Raw genomic sequence first — 22,299 nt, forward strand, 5'->3', positions numbered from 1 at the left:
TGCAGAAATATCTATAAACAGAAGTCCAAGATTAAAGTGAGATTTTATTACCAACCTTTTCAGGTCGAGCCTCAACAAAGGTCCTCTTGCTACCCTCGCCCCCCGCCCCCACCCTGCCTGTTGTTTGAGCCAATAGAGCAAGGCCAGGTCTGGTTCCGAAACAGAGGAAGGTTTTTTGCTTTGTGCAGAGGATGGAGAGGTAGGAGTTCCCACTCTGGAGCAAATGCTCTTCCCGCAGGCCTGTGGTGGGGTGGGGACATGGCTGCTGTATAAGGATAACTTCAGAGTGTGTGAGAGGGGGCAGAGTTCGCCCCAGGGCTTGCGCAGCTGTAGCTACTCAGGCTCCAGATTGCAGTGCGGGAGAAGCGTCTCTGCACACGGCCCACTGCTGCTGGCGCCATCTTGGATCTGGGCGTCCTGGTAGCTCACCAAGCTGACGAGTTCTGAAGTGCTGGGTATGAGGCTTCTGCATGTGACCCCACTATGAGCAAGTGGAAGTAGTTGAAGCACAAAGGATAAAGAGGTTAGACTTTACTACCAGATTCTGTTTTTATTTTCTGGGGATTGCTAATGGGCTTTGCTGTTGACTATTTCTCTTCACTTTAAAACGTTAAGTTGGATCACCTTGTATCTGGACTGTGGCTGATAATTGAGCGTGTGTAGGGACCGTCTTTCCGTTGGTAGTTGCTTTTTTTGTTGGGTTCAAGTGGAGCTGAGAAATTACTTTTCCTGGAGGTTTGAAATTTGCTTGTGGCTTTTAATTTATCCTGACAAGATTTAGAAAATGTTGCCAGGTTTCAGTCATACAATACTTATTTTCAAAAAGTATTGCTGTTTTATTATTAATAATACCATTGCATAGAAAAGTTACTGATACGTAACACATGTTCATTAAATAGTTGGTTAGAAACAATTAACAGATATCTAGACTTCTGATTTTCACTCTGTGAGTGGGCATGGAGGTGTATCTGAGGAAATATTCTTGACTGGGTAAACTGAGGCCAGTCATTTACCTCTCTAAACACAGTGTGAGTTGGAGGATAATTGTGATAATGTGTATTAAAGTGTTTGGTAAAATTTAAAGTCCTGTCCCAATGTTAAGGACTACAGCCGAATTATTTTGCTGCCTCCTGGACTGTATAAAAATATGGCTTCGCAAACATTGAGAAATCCTTATGAGGAAACAAAACTGCAGCATCCTCTCATCTGTCATTCCCCAATGTCATGAACTGTACTTAGTGTTTATGCCCACCCTTCCCCATCGGAGACAAAGAAATCACTCTTACGGCTGTTGTTTTCCCAAGTAACAGCCTTATCATTTGTATTGCTTTGAGGAAGGCTGTGTTGGAATCACTCATCCCAAACCCCTGTTTTTCATCAATCACTTTTTGGCTGCAGAACCCTATGGAGGAGACAATATCCAAATTGCTTTCAATCCAATAATTCACCCCAGACAACAATAAAAAACAATGACAGCAAATTTAAACCCAAGCACTTGGTGTTAAGTGACCCATGCACTGGAAGGTGAGCAACCATTTGCTGGGATCCTTGTACCGCCTTACTACTACTACTACGTCGCTTCAGTCGTGTCCGACTCCACTCGACCCCACAGACGGCAGCCCACCAGGCTCCGCCGTCCCCGGGATTCTCCAGGCAAGAACACCGGAGTGGGTTGCCATTTCCTTCTCCATGTACTGCCTTAGATCTGTTTGTTTCAGAGGCTAGGCAATGGACTATGGTTGTCATCTTTGAGAGTTTTTTCTTTTCTTGGAAGTGATATAACTACTTTCTCTGTGTAGGCTTGAGACTGTGATTCTCTTTTTGTTTGAGCTGGGTTGGCAGGGACTCAAACTTTGTTATCTTTTTCTTCTCCTGTGGCCTGAGTGTTGAGGCCAGTCAAGGCCAGAGGCATATTTTAAAATGAGGTCTAGGGCAGTCTGCCTCCTTTTGGTCAGAGCCCAGATTAGTCTGGGCAGGAGAGGCCATTCTCCTGCCCAGACTTACATCCTGGTGAGGAGCTGATATTGATACATTTTCTTCTGACTAGTGGTCCTAATATGGACTGGAAGAGGGTCCCACAGAACCATGTGATTCCTGATTTTCTGGGCATCCCCTTTCCTGTCAATGAACAGTGCACAGGAATGCTGTATTATGCAACAGTGATTGAGTGTGCATTTGTATTGATTGGAGAAAGGCGATAAACAAGAATGGCCCCATTAAATTCCACCCTCAATAGTTGATGGATTGAGAGAGAGCTGTGGGAGAGATGGGTTTGACTTCAACTTCTCAATACCAAAGTTACTTCAGAAACAATTTGTGGGTAAATAATACAAGTCTCCAAAATTAGTGTGCTTACTAAAAGGCAACTACACCCAAAGGAAGCATTTCTGTTTGAATTTAATTGATTTAAAATTAGCGTTCTCTTTCTCTTGATGGCTCCATTCTTGTTTACTGGGAAAACATTTGTAGCAAAACACATACTGCCTGTGTACCTGAGAATTGATATTCTCACTGGCAAATACTCTCCACCATGGAGCCTGGATACATATTTGCCTCAGAGACCTGAACCACTCTGAAGGAACTGTTCAAGTCTCCCAAGGAAACACTGTCGTTGCTTGACAAGAATGATGCTGATGTTTAAAATCACCTTTCAGATCATTCCTAAGGATGTTCCTTGCCCTCTCAAGCTACTGAACTTGTGGACAATGGCAGAAAATATTCTGTTAGGAAAATGTTACTGTTAAGCTGTATTGTTGGTTCTCCCCCTTCTTTTCCAGATTGTTGGGAACATGGAAACTAAAGGAATACATGATAATTGGTTGTCTAGTAAGGACTGTTTACTAGAAACAAATTTTTGTTTTCATAAACCCTCTGTTGCTTCTTCATCTGAAAGAAGGAGAATATTCTTTAGGGAATTCATAGCATGCAAAGAATTCTAAGAAATGGGTGATGGATGTACATGAACATTTTAGATAAAGGTTGTAATTTACCTTTAGTTCTTATTCTTCTAACAGTTTAAACACAAACGTGTGTATGTGTGTGTTTCCTTTTTACAAATGTGATGCTTGTTAATTGTGGAAAATAAGAGTAAATAGAAGAAAATAAATGTCAGTCTTAATCTTACTATCCAGAGGTAATTTTTTAATGTTTCCTATACCTATAACCTGCAGTGTAATATGTTAATAAAAAAGGATGCCATATATATTCTTATTCATAATTTATATTCTTTTATCATTTACATAGTTTTAATTTACTTTCATTCTATTAAATGTATTTCCATGTTCCATGCTTTACATTATTATATTAATAGCTTTGTAAAATTTTATCATGTGGTATGTTGTTCCCTAGAGGAAGAAGTGGCAACCCCTCCAGTGTTCTTGCCTGGAGGATTCCATGGACAGAAGAACCTGGTCGGCTACAATCCATAGAGTCACAAAGTCAGACACTACTAACCATGCATGCATGTTGTTGTTCAGTTGCTAAGTTGTGTCTAACTCTTCGTGACCCCATGGACTGTAGTCCACCAGGCTCCTCTGTCCACGGGTTTCTCCAGGCAAGAATATTGAAGTGGATTGCCATTTCCTCTTACAGGGGATCTTTCTGACCCAGGGTTGAACCTGCGTCTCCTGTAGTGGCAGATGGAATCTTTACCACTGAACAACCAGGAAAACCTCATCGTGTGCTATACCATTCCCCTGTTGTTAAATATTTAGAGTACTTTCCAATTTTTCCAAATTCTAATGTTTTGGTAAATATCCCGGAAGCTGAGCTTTGGTGTTTCTTTAAGATACATGGCCAGAAATGGAATGTCTGAATCGATATGCAGAATTTTTAGACTTTTGCTATGTGTTAAATTTCCATCCATAAGTTTTGGGCCAGTTTTATTTTATCACCAGAAATCTAAGAGAGTGACTATTTCTTCAAATCTTTGCCAGCATTAGGCATTTAAAAATATCTTTTCAACCCTATGGAAAATATTTAGACCACTCAAAACTGATGCAACAGTAAGAGGAACACTAACAGAAGCATAGTTGATGTCTGTTACGGACTGAATTGTGGCTACCCACCTGCCGCAGTTTCATACTTTGAAGCTCTAAACCACCGTGTGACCATGTTTGGAGATAGACTTTTAAGGAGGTAATTAAGGTTAAATGAGGTCATAAGGGTGGGGCCCTAGTCAGATAGGATGAGTGTTCTTTTAAGAAGGGTAAGGAGACACCAGAGAGTGCTCTATACACACAGAGAAAAGGTCATGTAAGGACATAGTGAGAAGGTGGCCTCACCAGATACCAACTTTGTGATGCTGCAGGAAAGAAAGTGGGATGTGAGAGGATGGACATATACCGGGTCACATCTGAGCCCCTGGGATGGTCGCCAAGTGTGGATTCTTGGCTTTGCCCAGGAAAGAATTCAAGAGTGAGCCACAGTAAAGTGAAAGAAAGTTTATTCAGGGAGGAAACATACTCCATAGACAGAGTTTGGGCCGTCTCAGAAGGCAAGAGAGGCAGGAGAGGCAGGAGAGGTCCCAGGGTTATGGGGTTGTCAGTTTTTATAGGGGTGGGTAATTTCATAGGCTAATGAGTAGGAGGAGTAGCCCAGTACTTTGGGGAAGGCGTGGGGATTTCCAGGAATTGGGCCACCATCCACTTTTTGACCTTTTGTGGTGATCCTTGGAACCATCATGGTACCTGGGGAGTATCATTTAGCCTGTTGATGTGTTACAATGAGCGTATATTGAGGCTGAAGGTCAAGTGGAAGGTTAGTCCATTACCTTGGATCTGCTATTGCTAAGTTGCTTCAGTCATGTCTGACTCTGTGCGACCCCATAGATGGCAGCCCACCAGGATCCCCCGTCCCTGGGATTCTCCAGGCAAGAATACTGGAGTGGGTTGCCATTTCCTTTTCCAGTGCATGAAAGTTAAAAGTCAAAGTGAAGTCACTCAGTCGTGTCCGACTCTTAGCGACCTCATGGACTGCAGCCTACCAGGCTCCTCCGTCCATGGGGTTTTCCAGGCGAGAGGACTGGAGTGGGGTGCCATTGCCTTCTCCGACCTTGGATCTAGTTGGTTCTAATCAGTTTACGTCGTGTTTCTTAAACTACCCAGCCTGAAAATCTTGTTGTGGCAGCCTGAGTTGACTTATACAGTATCCTTGTAGATTGTTGGCAAAGCTCAGGCATTTGGCATGGCCAGAGGCCACTAAGAGATATTTAAAAAGCACAGAAACAACACAGTGGAACAAACGCTGACATGAGAACACTGAGATAATGTAATTGGAAGTGGAACTCTGAGCTAGTGACACTACTGTTAAGGTGGTTACAGAAAGGAGTGCCTCCTACCCCAGTCTGAAAACCATTTTTTGGTACCTCATTTTGCAGGCGTATCTTGGAGATATTGTGGGTTTGGACCACAGCAACTTAGAGAATATCGCAATAAAGTGAGTCACACAGCTTTTTTGATTTCCCAGTGCATGTAAAAATTATGTTTACACTATACCATAGTCTGTTGTTTGTGCAATACATTATCTAAAAAAAATGTACATCAGTTCAGTTCAGTTGCTCAGTCATGTCCGACTCTTTTCGACCCCATGAATCGCAACACGCCAGGCCTCCCTGTCCATCACCAACTCCCGGAGTTCACTCAGACTCACGTCCATCGAGTCAGTGATGCCATCCAGCCATCTCATCCTCTGTCATCCCCTTCTCCTCCTGCCCCCAATCCCTCCCTGCATCAGGGTCTTTTCCAATGAGTCAACTCTTTGCATGAGGTGGCCAAAGTATTGGAGTTTCAGCTTTAGCATCATTCCTTCCAAAGAAATCCCAGGGCTGATCTCCTTCAGAATGGACTGGTTGGATCTCCTTGCTGTCCAAGGGACTCTCAAGAGTCTTCTCCAACACCACAGTTCAAAAGCATTAATTCTTTGGCGCTCAGCCTTCTTCACAGTCCAACTCTCACATCCATACATGACCACAGGAAAAACCATAGCCTTGACTAGACGGACCTTTGTTGGCAAAGTAATGTCTCTGCTTTTGAATATGCTATCTAGGTTGGTCATAACTTTCCTTCCAAGGAGTAAGCATCTTTTAATTAGCATTATCTAAAAAAAAAAGTACATACCTTAATTAAAAATACTTTTATTGCTAAAAAAAATGTCAAATCAGTAGTACCATTAAACATTATTGATCATGGATCACCATAACAAATATAAAAGGAATGAAAAAATTTGAATTATTGCAAAGTCACCAAAATGTGACACAAAGACACAAAGTAAACAAATACTGTTGGAAAACTAGCGCTGACTGACTTGTTCAACACAAGCTTGCTACGAACCTTCAATTTGTAAAAAGCTTAGTATCTGCAAAGCAAAATAAAGCAAAATGCAATAAAACAAGGTATGCCCATATTTATTTATTTTTTAAATAGAATTGAAAGGGCTCCTGCCTGTAGTGCAGCAGAGTTGAGAGCTTTTCCTTTTATTTCTTCCTGTTATTCTGGCTACCCTTGCCTAAGAAAAATCTCTATATAACCTAATATAACATCCAAATTTTACTGATATAAGTCCCCTGTATGTCAAACATGCATAAACTGGTTGGTGTTTTAGACACATATTTCATAGAAGAACTGATTGTAACCCACTCCACGACCTCATTTTCCTCAACTGTAATTTAAGGAGGTTGGGAAATATCAGTGAGTTTTAAATTTGTGCTTTGCTTAATACCTAAATGCTTGATTCTCCCCTGGGGCAGTATCAGTTGGACTGTGGGACTGGGGTTGGTTGTGGTATAAATGTAGCTGAGATCTGGTACCCTCTCCTTCCTTGCTTTAAAAGAACAGCTCTGCTGTTTATTTGTTACGTATGATTTTATTTGGAGAAAAGGTCTGTTATGGACAGGCTTCCCTGGTGGCTTATATGGTAAAGAATGCAATGCAGGAGACAGAGGTTTGCTCCCTAGGTTAGGAAGATCCCCTGGAGAAGGGAATGGTTACCCACTCCAGTATTCTTGCCTGGAGAAGTTCATGGACAGGGAAGCCTGGTGGGCTACAGTCCATAGGGTCACAAAGAGTCAGACACAAATGAATGACTAACACTTTTTTCACTTTTATGTTATGGACTGAACATTGGTTTCTCCCTAAAATTCGTATGTCGAAATCCTCACTTCCAAAATGATGGTTTTTGGAGGTGGGACCTTTGGGAGGTACATAGGTAATGAAAATAAAGCGCTCATGAATGAGATTATTTGTACCTTTAAAAAGGGGACCCCAGAGAGCTCTCCTGCTCTTTTCTACCATGTGAGGATACAGTGAAAAGATTGGCATCTGCAGCCCCAAACTTGACCGTGCTGATGCCCTTATCTTGGACTTCCGGTCTCTAGAACTGTGAGAAATCAGTGTCTGTTGTTTACAAGTCACTCAGTCTGTGGTACTTTGTTATAACAGCTTGCAATAATTAAGTTCTTTCATCTTAAAGGACTTAAAAATCTTAGGACAAGCTGATATTAAGTTTCCTTCCAATTGTAATTCTGTGATCTCTAAAATTTATTACTTGTGTAAGACTTTGCATAGTTTATAACACTCTTAAACATACATATTCTTTTTTTTTTTTTTTTTATTTTTTTTTTAATTTTTATTTTTAAACTTTACATAATTGTATTAGTTTTGCCAAATATCAAAATGAATCCGCCACAGGTATACATGTATTCCCCATCCTGAACCCTCCTCCCTCCTCCCTCCCCATATCATCCCTCTGGGTCGTCCCAGTGCTCTAGCCCCAAGCATCCAGTATTCTTATCTAGTCTATTCACTATCTATTCACTCCTTGAAGTAGTGTGGAGGTATACCATCACTCTGATTTCATATACTTGGTTATATTAAGTGACTTCTCTAGGTCTTACAACTAGATAGAACTAGAATTTAAACTCAGATCTTCTGACTCTGAACTTCATCATTTCCCCACTACTCCTGTGAGAAGGAGCTATGAGTTACGTTCTTAGAAGCTATAAGGAAAATAAGGAATAGAATAATCCTAATATTTAAAAGTCCAATTAAAAAGTACAGTAAAGTACATGTGTTTTTATTTTTCAAAATACGATTCTTTAAGATTGTTTTTCCATTTATTCATCATTGTTTTTAATCTTAGTAAGAGGTATGTCTTTTTGGACATGGGGTCTACAGTGGTCATGACTGTGAATCTAGTGAGTTTGAATAGAAGGCCATCATTTTAAGAACTGCAGATGTGGACTTGGGCAGACATGAATTGGGAGTCGGGGACTGATGTATGTGTACTGCCAGATATAAAGCAGATAGTGGGAACTACTGTTCAGCACAAGGAGCTTAGCTTGGTGCTCTGTGGTGACCTAGTTGGATGGGATGGGGGGCGGTGGGAGGGAGGGGATATATGAATACTTACAACTGATTCACTTTGTTGTATAGCAAAAACTAATACAACATTGTAAAGCAACTCTATCTCCAATAAAAATGAAAAAATAAAGAATTCTATTAATCAGCAAACTCTAATTACAAATAAGGATTCCAAGGGAAAAGATTTCCTGAGTTTTGACTTTGCAAACTTAACATTTAGGAACTGGCAAACATTATCTCTTCCCAAAATGCTTAAGACCTCTCTTTTCCAGTCTTCATATCTTCTTCATATCCAGTAACAAATTATGCTTTCCTCCCTTCAGTTCCATCAGCTTTTATTTCATGAAATATAAATTTTGCATATTGTCAAAGGATCTACTTTATTATACTCACTTAAGCAGACTGTTTTCCAATTTCTACCTACACCCACATGAATTGACTAGAACCTTCATTGTCCTTCACCAGAGTCCTTCAATTTGGATGTCAGTCTGTTTACTGCTCAAAAACGGCAATCTTTGAGCTAAATCCTTCTTAGCTGACAGTGACTCTTCTGTGCTGCTTACCTATTTTTGGAATAAGATTGTTGTACTTCAGGGCCCCTCATAACACTCTGCTGCAGGAAAGACTGCTGTTCTTTCATTTACTTTCTGTAGAGCCATAAGAAGGCCCATTGAACACAGAGTAGTCCCTGTCTCTGACTGTGCCCCTTTCTGTCCTCATCTCTGCCTTTCTGTCTCTTTTGCTCTTTCTCTCACCTCTTCAACACTTGCATTCCCAATCCTGGCTGCAGGGAGCTTGAAGAAGAAACCAGAATTCAGCTCTGATTTGTCATTTCTCTGGAACATTTGGTAGGCAGCATGGTATGTGTCCCAAAGATGGATGTACATTTTCCCTCTCCTGAATTTGGAATAATCAAAGGAGGCATTCCTCCATTCAGTGAGAGAGCAAAAGCCTGGAGCCAAATATATCTTCTGATTTTTGTGGATGCACAAACCCGCAAAAGCTTAATGGAAAGGAACTTGGAAGGAGAGGAAGATGGTCAAATTGCTTTAGGCGCCCTGCTTGATGACTTTTAGGTACTGGATACATGTGTCAATTTGTGTGAGTGATTTAATGGTTTCCCTTTATGACACTGTTAATCATCATAATTATAGTAACTTACCTCTGTGTAGTGCTTTACAGTTTTCAAAGCATTTTTATATCCATTATCTAATCAGGTCTCACAACAAACTGGGGAACATACACTTGCCAAAAGAATGGTCTTTTTGCTGGGAAAGTCATTGTTCTTGAGCATGCATCTTCAAGAAGGGATGCATGAAGAATGTTGGGGGAGAAAGGAAATACGGGGCCAGGGAAAGTCAGCTGAATCCAGAGGGACTGGGCAGATTATCACCCTGTCCCTGGGAGTAACAAACCTTAAATCAATATAATAAAGCATTACTTTAGTCTCATTGAATCACTTTGCTGAACAAAGGGTTACATCCTACACACCAGCCTTGAATTTGCACATTTCTGACCCAATGAGTGTCAGTGGGAGCTTCCTTGTCTCACCCACTGATATCAATCTTCACCTAGTTCTTGTTATTAAATACATGATTTCCTTAGCAATTGCTTCAGCTCTAGAAAACTTTAACTCTCCAAAAACTTACAGCTTAGTTCCTCCAGATGAGGCTGATGGTGATTGGAACAACTCCCATGTTTTTCTTTCTTGTAGGCAGCTGTAATGTAGTCCCAAACTCTATGTAACCTATAGTTATAAGCAATGGAACACTGAAACTCTCCTAATTCCTCTCTCTCCTATGTGAACATCTCCTGCTTCTCCAACCCTGTAACATAGACAGGTAACTACTAGCAGTTCTTACAGATGAGAAAACTGTGTTAGGAAGTTACATCATCAGTTCACATATAGTTTGGTGGAGCCAGGAGTAGCTCCCAAGTCAGTTATTGTTCCACTGTATAGTAGAATACTATACAGTGCCCCTTCCTCCCTTTATCCTTTTCAAAAGCTTCCAGAAACAGGCAAAAATGCCAATTTTTTTTCCAAAAAAATTGCTTATTAGTTAGCCATTTTATAAAACCACTTCAGCTTGAAGGCCCTTAAAGAGTCAAAGTGAGAACATGTTTATCATTAGATTTTCTTTCCAGTCCATCATCCTCTTCTCTAGGAACTGTCTTCCCAGGGTGAATCCTAACAGCCATGATTATGGTGCATGACCTTTCCCTTTTTTCGTGGCTGCTTGGGAAACAGGTTAACCTAAGCAGGATAGAGCAAATTGTCTTTCCTTGAAATTTAGAATTGGAATGAATGATGCTAGTTATGCATTTTATAGGTCATTGGAATTGAGAACAATTAATCTCTGAGACTGTGGCCCCCAGCTGTATATACAGGAAGCAGAAGTTAGAAAAGAAAGAAATAGGGGGTGAGAAGCCACATGACCCTGGAGGAATAGAGGTAGGCAGGCAGCAGAGACTCTTTTCTTAACTGCTTTTTAGTTCCTGGCTCCAGGCATACAAGCGGCCAGCCCCCATTGTAATTGCTGACTTTGGAGAGTATGAGGCACTGCAGGAGTCTTTTAATTCTTGTTTTTGCTTGAGTTATGTTGAAGAGGATTTGTAAAACTTGTCATCCAAAGAGCTTTAACTTGGGTCTTCTGAAAACTACTTTCTGGAATTTTTCACTCGAGGAATTTTTGTCACTGGTCAGGTATAGAAAATATTCTGCCCCCAGCCATTACCATGGCTTGCACACCCCAAGCCGCACACATCCCCAAGTGTACATGTGTCCCTGTATACACATCCTGTGGCCTCTGCCGAGCTGTGTGATAGGCATTCCTTAGCTCTGCTGCTGCTGCTGCTAAGTCACTTCAGTCGTGTCCGACTCTGTACAACCCCATAGACGGCAGCCCATCAGGCTCCAGGGATTCTCCGGGCAAGAACACTGGAGTGGGTTGCCATTTCCTTCTCCAATGCATGAAAGTGAAAAGTGAAAGTGAAGTCACTCAGTTGTATCCGACCCTCAGCGACGCCATGGCCTGCAGCCTTCCAGGCTCCTCCGTCCATGGGATTTTCCAGGCAAGAGTACTGGAGTGGGGTGCCATTGCCTTCTCCACAGCTCTGCTGACCTCACCTTTCTCTTCATCCTGAAGCTCCTAGTGAAGAGGGCGGCCTCCAGCTGATACTTAATTTCTCCTCTGTGACCCCTCCCATCATTCCCTTTGCCGCTGCATGCCCATATCCTTCTTCGTTTCAGACGCCCTGTCACTCATTGTTTGCTAATGACTAGTTGGCAGGCATAGAGAAGAGAAGTGGCAGCCAGCCTGGCCTTCAGACTGGAAAGAAGCATGTTTTTCTAGAGAATGAAATTTGGTAAGAAGCACGTTCCAGCATTGAATATTTCTCTTTCAAAGTCCTGCTGGGCTCCTTCTGTCTCCTACAGTCTGTGCTTTCCTTGTCACTTCCTCCCATCTTCTTCCCAGATGGAGACTGGCAGGGCCCCTTCGTTTGGGGTTGGGGCTCCTCAAAGGCCAGTGTGGGCTCTGGCAGAGACTCTAATATGATCTTGGGGAAGCAAACTATTAGAGTAATTATAATCATAGAAAAATAATAGACTGCTATTTGGAAACCTTTCAAGCCTTTTCAGATTTTTCTAGAGAAAACCAGTAATTAGCAAGAAATACCAACTTCTCTCTGATAGCTATTCAAAGAGAAGCCTCCTGAACTTTTAAAATGAACTTATCCTTGTCTTGGATTCAGTATTTGTTCCAGAGAAGGATGGGTCTCTTGACACCAATTTCTGTCATTAATTTCAAATCTTCCCTGGGGAATGGTCCACCTATCTTCCTCCCTCCAGAGCTCCTAAAAGCTGGGCATCTGGGACCAGCCCTCTGAGCTGGACCTTATCTTGTCCCTAAAGAGAATAAGGTTGCAAACTTCAACAACAGTGCTGATTATTTTTTATTCACCATATACCAAGTAGTCTTTGAAAACCCGGGAAAATGCTATTCAGGTTTTCACAGTTGTCTTGCTTCTCAGCCAGAAGAGGGCACTGTGTCCCTGATTTTTTTTTTTTTCCCTTTGAAACTAAGTGGAAAGCCTTAGGAGAGCAAGTGATTTTTAGAGCCACACTGTTCTTTACACGTAAATAACAACACAACAAAAAGTTCATCTGTTGAAGACAAATTGTCAAAAGAAATATTAGTAATTGTAGACTGGGAAGATAGCGTGGAATGCTGCTCTGAGTACTGGGGTCACAGTGGCTTCGTGAACATACTTCTTACGCTGCTAGCTCAGGTTAGAAATGAAGTGACAAAAAAAAAAAAAAAAAATGAAGTGACAAAAAATGCAGCGAGGGCTTCTTGCTGGTGAGGAGCAGTGGGTAATATATTTGTTTGTATTATGGGATTGCAGTTCTACTAGAAGGAACACTTGACATTTTGATGAGTGCCTCCAGGGAGAAAAGGTACTAACTTCAGAACTTAGTTTTAATTATACTAAGGAGATTACATTATTCAAAAGCATCCCACTGGTAAGGTGCAACATTTCCTGAAACAGTTTAGTGGAAAATGCCACATTAATCAGTTCAATATTTCACTCAGAAGGCTTAATGATGGGAGAAGTTTAAAGTACCGTAGCAACGATAATGCAAAAGGAAAGGGAATAAAAGAATGTTCACTTGGAGGATAAGATTGAAATAGTTGCTAGTCCCTTTTGTGCCTTTCCCCAATAAAGTCTGGCTGGCTGTGCTGGAAACCCAGTGGGAATTAACATGTGGGACCCTACCATTCTGGAAACAGGAGGACCCTGAAAGGCAATGATGTGAGAGAGGAAGGATGTTATGTTCAAGCCATGTCCTCTGCCCAGGCTGGTCACTGCTGCTCCTCCATTATCAGTCCAGGTTGGTGATGAGTAGCTGCTTTCCCCTGACCCAGAAGGACAGAGCATCTTTGTAAATCTATAGTGAAAGTGAAAGTGAAGTCGCTCAGTCGTGTCCCACTCTTTGCGACCCTGTGAACTGTAGCCCACCAGGCTCCTCTGTCCATGGGATTCTCCAGGCAAGAATACTGGAGTGGGTTGCCATTTCCTTCTCCAGGGCATCTTCCCACCCAGGGATCAAACCCAGGTCTCCCGCATTGCAGGCAGACACTTTAACCGCTGAGCTACCAGGTATTTGATGTTAAAGGGAGACGAGCAGAATGAGATTCTGGAGTGTTTTGTCTTCTATTCCTATTCTTTACCCACATCATGTTCTAATTAACTTTATGCATGTGTGCTAAGTTGCTTCAGTCATGTCCAACTCTGTGCGACCCTGTGGACTGTAGCCCCCCAGGCTCCTCTGTCCATGGAGATTGTCCAGACAAGAATACTGGAGTGGGTTGCCAGGCCCTCCTCCAGGGAATCTTCCCGACCCAGGGATCGAACCCATATCTCTTATATCTCCTGCATTGGCTTCTCCATCCTACAAAAGTCGAATGAGAATCTGGTCTGAGAGTCAGAAAAGTATTTATCAGGTAGGCTCTCACCTGAAAGGGGACCAACACTCACTGTTGGGATGCTGAAAGTCTGGGCAACTGTGAGGATTGGAAAGTCAATCCAGATCTTGATGTTTGCAAACGAGCCTTATGGTTAGTCAAATTAGAGGAACAGTTAAAAAAAAATCCAGATTCATTTTTCTCCTGGGGTACTAGTCCAGCAAACAAGTATGGGGCCTTCACTGAAACCAGTGTGGGCATGGGTTAAGGAGCAAAAACAATCACTATTTGTGTGATTTTGTTAAAATTTTTTTGGTCCAATTTTTAGTTTAATTTCTCTTTAGCTCTCACCACAAAGAAGCTGAAGTGTCTTGGAATAAAAACTAGAAATCAATACTGAGTAGCATAGCTGAATTGTCTAGAATGTACACCAGCTGAATTTCACTGTCTGTTTTCTTTTTTCTATGTCTTAGTAAATATTATAACAGGTTTTTACTGTGTGCACTTGTGGGATCCCTCCTGCTTTGTACATCAGAGTCACCTTTGTTTTTACCTTCAAAGTTCTCTGCTTCTGTGGTGATACTTTTCTTCTTCCTGCAAGCCACTTTGTTTCTTTCCCAGAAGCAGGTGTCTATGTAACTTTACTGTGTATATTTCCTTCCACATATATCCTCCACCAAGAGGGTTTACCTTTGGTGCTCTCTGAAATACTAACTAGCTTTTCCTAATTCAGGAATTCCTAAGCATTTTATGACAGCATTATTCTATTCTTGTGTTTTGCTTCCAAGACTTTGTCAAGGTGATGTATATTTATTGAAAAATATTGTAGTGAACCTAGAATTTTGTTTCAAAATGTGCACAATCGCCCAGGAGATTTTGAGAACCTTTCAGGGAAACAATAAGTGTGATTTTACCATTAGAATTATTACTTTGATGTCATGGTAGCAAGGCTGTTACAGAACACATATCCTTGAAGGAGCTATAGGCAGGAATATTTTGTCTCCTAGTGAAAGGGTCGCTATCACTATCTTGATGGTTGTTGGAAAATCATACTGGATATTTCTATTTCTGTGTTGCTTTGTTTAATATTACACAGAGTCCTTTGGTTTTGGGTGAATTCTTCAAATTAGGTTGAATGCAGAGTCTTTGACTAGCTTGTTTTGAGTTCTTCAGTTGTTCTATCTTGGAATCCCTGAAGCTTGGTCTTGACCAGGATCAGGGATGTTGGAATCCATGAGGTTACCATCTATTTTCTTGTCCTGATCATGATTTTCTAGGTTTAGGATCCCAGGTGTTGCTCCATTCTTCAAAATGTGGTTGACTGCATCTTTGGGTATTTACCAAATGGATTTTCTAAGCCTCATAACCACACCCTACTTTTGTTTTTTTTTAATTTATTTACAGAATTTTCTTCTTTTCAGTCAAACATCAACATGGACCAGCCATAGGTATACATATGTCCCCTCCCTCTTGAACCTCCCTCCCATCTCCCTCCCCATCTCACCCCTCTAGGTTGATACAGAGCCCCTGCTTGAGTTCCCTGAGACACACAGCAAATTTCCATTGGCTATCTGTTTTACATATGGTAATGTAAGTTTCTCCAAGCCAGGCTTCAACAGTACGTGAACCATTAACTTCCAGATGTTCAAGCTGGATTTAGAAAAGGCAGAGGAAACAGAGATCAAATTGCCAACATCCGTTGAATCATGGAAAAAGCAAGAGAGTTCCAGAAAAACATCTATTTCTGCTTTGTTGACTATGCCAAAGCCTTTGACTGTGTGGATCACAACAAACTGTTGGAAATTCTGAAAGAGATGGGAATACCAGACCACCGAACCTGCCTCCTGAGAGATCTGTATGCAGGTCAGGGAGCAACAATTAGAACTGGACATGGAACAACAGACTGATTCCAAAATGGGAAATGTGTACGTCAAGGCTATATATTGTCACCCTGCTTATTCAACTTATATGCAGAGTACATGCTGAGAAATGCTGGGATGGATGAAGCACAAGCTGGAATCAAGATTGCTGGGAGAAATATCAATAACCTCAGATATGCAGATGACACCACCCTTATAACAGAAAGCGAAGAAGAACTAAAGAGCCTCTTGATGAAAGTGAAAGAGGAGAGTGAAAAAGTTGGCTTAAAACTCAACATTCAGAAAACTAAGATCATGGCATCTGGTCCCATCACTTCATGGCAAATAGATGGGGAAACAATGGAAACAGTGACAGACTTTATTTCTTTGGGCTGCAAAATCACTGCAGCCATAAAATTAAGATGATTGTTCCTTGGAAGAAAAGTTATGACCAACCTAGACAGCATATTAAAAAGCAGATACATTACTTTACCAACAAAGGTCTGCCTAGTCAAAGCTATGATTTTTCTAGTAGTCATGTATGGATGTGAGAGTTGGACTGTGAAGAAAGCTGAGTGCCAAAGAATTGATGCTTCTGAACTGTGGTGTTGGAGAAGACTCTTGAGAGTCCCTTGGACTGCAAGGAGATCAAACCAGTCCACTGTAAAGGAAATCAGTCCTGAATATTTGTTGGAAGGACTGATGCTGAAGCTGAAACTGCAATACTTTGGCCACCTCATGCGAAAAACTGACTCATTGGAAAAGACCCTCATGCTGGTAAAGACTGAAGGCGGGAGGAGAAGGGGGCGACAGAGGATAAGATGGTTGATGGCATCACCGATGTGATGGACATGAGTCTGAGTAAACTCCGTGAGTTGGTGATGGACAGGGAGGCCTGGCATACTGTAGTCCACGGGGTTGCAAAGAGTCAGACCCGACAGAGCAACTGAACTGAACTAAATTGAATGTAAGTTTCTGAACCACACCCTAATCTTGTCAAAAGGTTGGAGAAGTGTGGAATGCTGTTTTTATAACACAATTGGAAAATACACTTCTAAATGTTTAACCACCTAGGAATCACTGGATTTTATATATCAGGATATAAACTGACTTGAAATGTGGAGTGCTAATTAACTGTTAGGAAAAGAAGCAATTACATTGCACCCGCTGGCATGAAATCTCCCGTGTTGGTTTAAAATAGCCGACTTTTCATTTAACACAAAGATTCTAGTGGAAGAAAAAGATAGATGTCACCTCACTCATACTTTGTGCAGAGGAGGACTTGGGTTTTAATTCTGTATCTGTCCCTTCCAAGTCCCTGTTCCACAGTCAGTTTTTGTGACTTTATGAATCGTTGCTGGCTCTTGATAAAAGCTGGAGCTGGCTGCTGGCCTGACCTCCTCCTGTGCTGATAATCTCTTATTATGTCGTCTTTTCTTAGGATGCAATTGCACTACCACCCTAATAATAAACATTTACCAAGTCTTGTTATCTGCCTCTCCCTTGGGTAGTGCCAATCTGTCCCTAAAAATTGAAGCTCAGAGAGAACCTGGCCTTCCAAAGAATTTTTCTATGGCTTCTTGTCTTCAAAAACTTCTATTTGCTCACACTGTATGTGTTAACCTTGCCTGGCTCTGTTGCCCTTCTTATTTCTCTTCAATATTCCAATTTATTCTATTGTTTGATTTCTCTAGAATCATACATCTGCCTGTCACAGACACTGTGCTCTGGGTGTAGTCACAACAACTGTATATGTGTGTGTATGTGTGTGTATATGTGTGTATGTACATACATTATTGGATGAAGCACAAGCTGGAATCAAGATTGCCGGGAGAAATATCAATTACCTCATATATGCAGATGACACCACCCTCATGGCAGAAAGTGAAGAGGAGCTAAAGAGTCTCATGATGAAAGTGAAAGAGGAGAGTGAAAAAGTTGGCTTAAAGCTCAACATTCAGAAAACAAAGATCATGGCATCCAGTCCCATCACTTCATGCCAAATAGATGGGGAAACAATGTAAACAGTGACAGACTTTATTTTCTTGGGCTCCAGAATCACTGCAGATGGTGACTGCAGCCACAAAATTAAAAGACACTTGCTCCTTAGAAATGCTATAACAAACCTTGACAGTGTATTACAAAGCAGAGACATTACTTTGTCAACAGAGGTACGTCTAGTCAAAGCTATGTTTTTTCCAGTGGTCATGTATGGATGTGAGAGTTGGACCATAAAGAAAGCTGAGTCTCGAAGAATTGTTTTTGAACTGTGCTGTTGGAAAAGACTCTTGAGAGTCCCTTGGACCGCAAGGAGATCAAACATCAATCCTAAAGAAAATCAATCCTGAATATTCATTAGAAGGACTGATGCTGAAGCTCCGACACTTTGGCCACCTGATTTGAAGAACCGGCTCATTGGGAAAGACCCTGGGTAAGATTGAAGATAGAAGGAGAAGGAGATGACAGAGATCTGGTTGGTTAGATGGCATCACTGACTCAATGGACTTGAATTTGAGCAAACTCCGTGAAGTGCCGAAGGACAGGGAAGCCTGGCATGCCACGGTCTGTGGGGTCGCAAAGAGTCAGACACAACTAAGTGACTGAATAACAACATACTTATTTGGTTTATTACCAATAGATATTGGCTTTCTGACTTCCCTGGTGGCTCAGTGATAAAGAATATGCCTGCCAATGCAAGAGACATAGGTTCCATCCCTGGGTCAGGAAGATCCCCTGGAGAAGGAAATGGCAACCCACTCCAGAATTCTTGCCTGGGAAATCCCATGGACAGAGGAGTCAGACGGGCTACAGTCCGGGGGTTACAAAGAGTTGGACATGACTTAGTGACTAAGCAACATTGGTTTACTGCCTTAAATAAGTTCATATGTACAACACTATGTTTCTACTTCTCTGTACCTTCCTGCATACTCACCACCAAAAATTTCCATCCATCCCCATACAGTTGCTCCCCTTTACCCTTTTTTTTGGGATTTTGTCCTCTCCCCTCCTCTACCTCCCTGGTAACCACTACTCTGTTCTCTTTAATTTATGTGATGTAAATAACTATTTATTGCATGATGATTAGTTAAAGAAAATAAAAAATATTTGAAGTTGCATTTCTTTTTATAAATTCAATCCATTTAAAATTTAGAGAATTTGCTATTCTTTTGTTATTTAACTTTTAAAAACCATTTCAATGCCACTGAAAGATTGTTATTTTTTGCTAAACTTTCAGAAATTACCAAATTAGTGAGGACTGTAGCTATGTTCTCAATCTCACCATGTTTCAGAATCACCTGGAAACATTTGAAAATTCAGTTGCTTAACCTACTTGTCTAAAGATGCTGATTCAAGGTGATCTGGGACTTAACCACTTAGAATGACAGTGAGATCGACTGCAGGAAATATCAGGCAGTGAAGAGGTTTGAGCACATATCATTATTGAGCAGAATACGTTAGAACTGGTTTATTTGTCTTCCTTTTATTTATCTCCTAAGTTTTAACTACAAACTGTGATTTGCTTCATGGTATATCTTAATATTGTATTCTTCAAACCAGGATGTTGTAAGAAAATTATTTAAATAAGAAGAAAATCATGTTAAAGAAATATTCATCAGTGCTCTTCCTTTGAAGTGTAAAATTCTTACCAGTCACCTTTTTTTTTTTGATAGCAATCAGTGCAGGTGTTTGCATTTTATTTAGGAAATGGTTCTTCTAAATTTTGAGCACATATTAAAATAAAAAAAAACCCCACATATTAGGAACCAGCAGTTGCATTTCTAGGAATCTTTCTTGCAGAAATACTTGTATACTTGTATGAAGGTTTTCTCAGGAACAATGAATATGATGGCAAAAAAAAAAACCCCAAAAAACTGTACAACAACACAAACCAAAATCACTGTCATTGGGGCAAAGAGTAAGTAAAATTTGAAGCTCCACACAATGGGTGAATATGCAGTTGATAAAAATGAGTTATGTGTTCTGTCTTAGAAAGGTGTATGTGATATTTTTTAAGTGAAAGAAACAAGGTGAAGAAGACTGTAGACAACAATATAGTCCTCCCACTCCTTGTTTTTGTTTTTGGTAAAAAGAGAGCACTGTATGGCTGTGTGCTTGCTTGCTCAGTCGCTTCAGTTGTGTCTGAGTCTTTGTGACCCCGTGGACTGGGGCCCACCAGGCTCCTCTGTGCATGGGCTTCTTCAGGCAAGAATACTGGAGTGCTTGACATTTCCTTCTCCAGGGAATCTTCCTGGCCCAGGGATCAAACATGAATCTCTTAGGCCTCCTGCATTTGCAGGCAGGTTCTTTACCACTAATGCCACCTGGGAAGTCCAGAACAACCAGGAACTCTCCGCATTGCTATCTGGGCTTTTTTTCTGGGGAGTGTGATAAGCAGTGGGAATGAGGAAGAGCTTTTACCATATTACTGTATCATTTCACAGTCCTTCTTTAGCAGGCATGCATGACCTATGTAACTAAAAGCAAAAGGAAAAGAGAAGCAACCAAAAGTAGAAGCAGTCATCCCTGGGGCTCAGTCTGGAGGCCTCAGGCTGCCGTCCCCTTCCCAGAGGGGCAGAATTCACCACGGAGTGTATTGCTCTGGCAGAACTACATGCCGCTCCTCCCAGATACCTGGTCCCGGGACGGATCCCTGCCCTGGTTCTAGACCAAGCTGTTCTGCCCTCACAGTGGACTACCTGGCAGCCTGAGCAGCGGCTCCACTCTGGTGGCCAGTGAGGGTTGTGGCCCCGAGCGAGGTCTGAATGAAGTACAGGGAGGGGAGCAGGGGCCGGCTGGGCTGAGCTGGGCCCTTAGAGGGGATTTCAGAAATTAAACTGCAGATCACACCTCAAAGGTGGGCAGGCCCTCCTGTTGCTCTCGTTGACGCAGGCACCTTAAATAAGTTCCCCCAGAGAACTCATAGGAGAGGTGACTCTGTTTCAGATCTTTTATTTAATTCTCATTATATTCCACTGTCCAGTTTCTCAGTGTCATGGCCAGGTTTCATGAGCCAGGCACTGAAAGTACTTTGTATGTACTATTTTAATTAATTCTTACAATAGCCTATGAGGTGGGCATATTATTATCCTCACTTTATGGATCAGGAAACGGGGGCCTAGAAAGATTAAGTTCTTTGGTCAAATTCATATGAATAGTAAGTGGCCAAGCCAGGATTTGAACTCAAGTGCTCATCACTCTGGTCCATCCTCCTGTGTATGTCAAACCCTTCATACCTTTAACCCCTCTTCTTTGAAGTTCTAAAAAAGAATTGAACCACTACCATGATAAATGCATGGCTCCTTCCTTTAGGAAAAAAAGGTCTTAGAATTTAAGGTTAAGATAATGGTTTTAAAACTAAGATTTTGATGTAAGCAACCTAAAAATTAACGCCATTTTCCTAAATTATAATTTTTCATTGTCCTTTGCTTTGATAATATTTTCCTGGTGTTCTACTGAAAATTGCGACTCAAAATTTGTATGTATAATTTAGCACATATAAGGGAAGCAGAATAGCAGAGTGGTAAAAACATGAACTTGACTCAGATTCCTTGAGTTTAAATCTTTGCTTCACCATTCATTAGCTGTGTGACAGTAGGCAAGTTACTTAGCCTCTCTGTGCCTCAGTTTCCTTATCTGTAAATTTCTTCTTTTATAAAACAGCAGTACCTGTGTCATAGCATCGTTATGACATTTGAGTGATATTGTTAAGCACTTAGAACAGTATCTGGCACATGGCAAATGCTATAAATGTTACATAATTAAAAATAAAGTACAGTACAAACAAACTGTGTAGAATCTAACCCATTGTTTTTTTTTAAGGGGGAGTAAAGAATAAAGAAACCCATATTTCATGAACTTCTCTGGTAGCTAGCAATAGCTAGTATTGTACCAAATACAGCCTTAAAAATTTCCAGCTAAGTAAAAATCTCCTTCTGATTCAAGCAGAAGATCGTGATACTCAAGAAATGGATTCTGGGTCCACCAAGAAGTGTACTTAATAACAAATGGGAAACAAGCCCCTAAGACAGCGTGCTTTCAGCCAGGTGCTTGGGCTTCTGGGGCTTGGGGCCTGGGGACTTTGGGTTATGCTGCTCGATCAGAGTTGTTAATGTGGCTGTTAGCCTTGAGACTTCCCTGGTTTTCATCACACATGTCCCGGTTTTTCTATTTTAAGCTTCTACTCGTTTCCTCTAAATTTCATTCTTTAGGGCCTTACCCTGTGTTTCTTTTGTGTCTCACATTCTCAGAGTTGGCATTACGGTTTTAGTGTCTTTAGGGCAATAAAATCTATATTTCACTGTAACAAATAGGAGCAAATCTTAAGATTTCTAGCTGGGATTCTTTGCAGCCTTTCCCCTATTGATGTTAGCAATTTCATTTTGCTCCAGTTGTCCCCAGTGGTCCAAACAGGCAGGAATTCAGCCCTCACCAATGGTTGCTCAGCTGCTAAAACCTTTTCCTGCCTAGAAAATGGATCATGGGGGCAAAGATTAACCCCCTTTTAACACTGGGCAGAGTTGGGAGAAATGGCAGTGTCTGCATTTTGGTTTTATCTATTGATTATTGCTACCATCACCGCCTTTGCTGTTAGTAAGGGAAGAAAGAGCAATGGCT

At 41.3% G+C, this 22,299-nt stretch overlaps 1 long non-coding RNA gene across 1 annotated transcript in view; it reads left to right on the plus strand.

Annotated features, from left to right (window-relative positions):
- The first annotated feature begins 240 nt into the window (after positions 1-240).
- Positions 241-22,299, plus strand: part of LOC133233344 (uncharacterized) — a 35,940-nt gene continuing 13,881 nt past the window's right edge. The window contains exon 1 of the long non-coding RNA XR_009731683.1: positions 241-523. This is a non-coding gene — a long non-coding RNA (uncharacterized LOC133233344). The remainder of the gene's footprint in view (positions 524-22,299) is intronic.

This window comes from Bos javanicus, chromosome 20 (assembly GCF_032452875.1).
Source record: "Bos javanicus breed banteng chromosome 20, ARS-OSU_banteng_1.0, whole genome shotgun sequence".
In the NCBI taxonomy this organism is placed as follows: domain Eukaryota; kingdom Metazoa; phylum Chordata; class Mammalia; order Artiodactyla; family Bovidae; genus Bos; species Bos javanicus.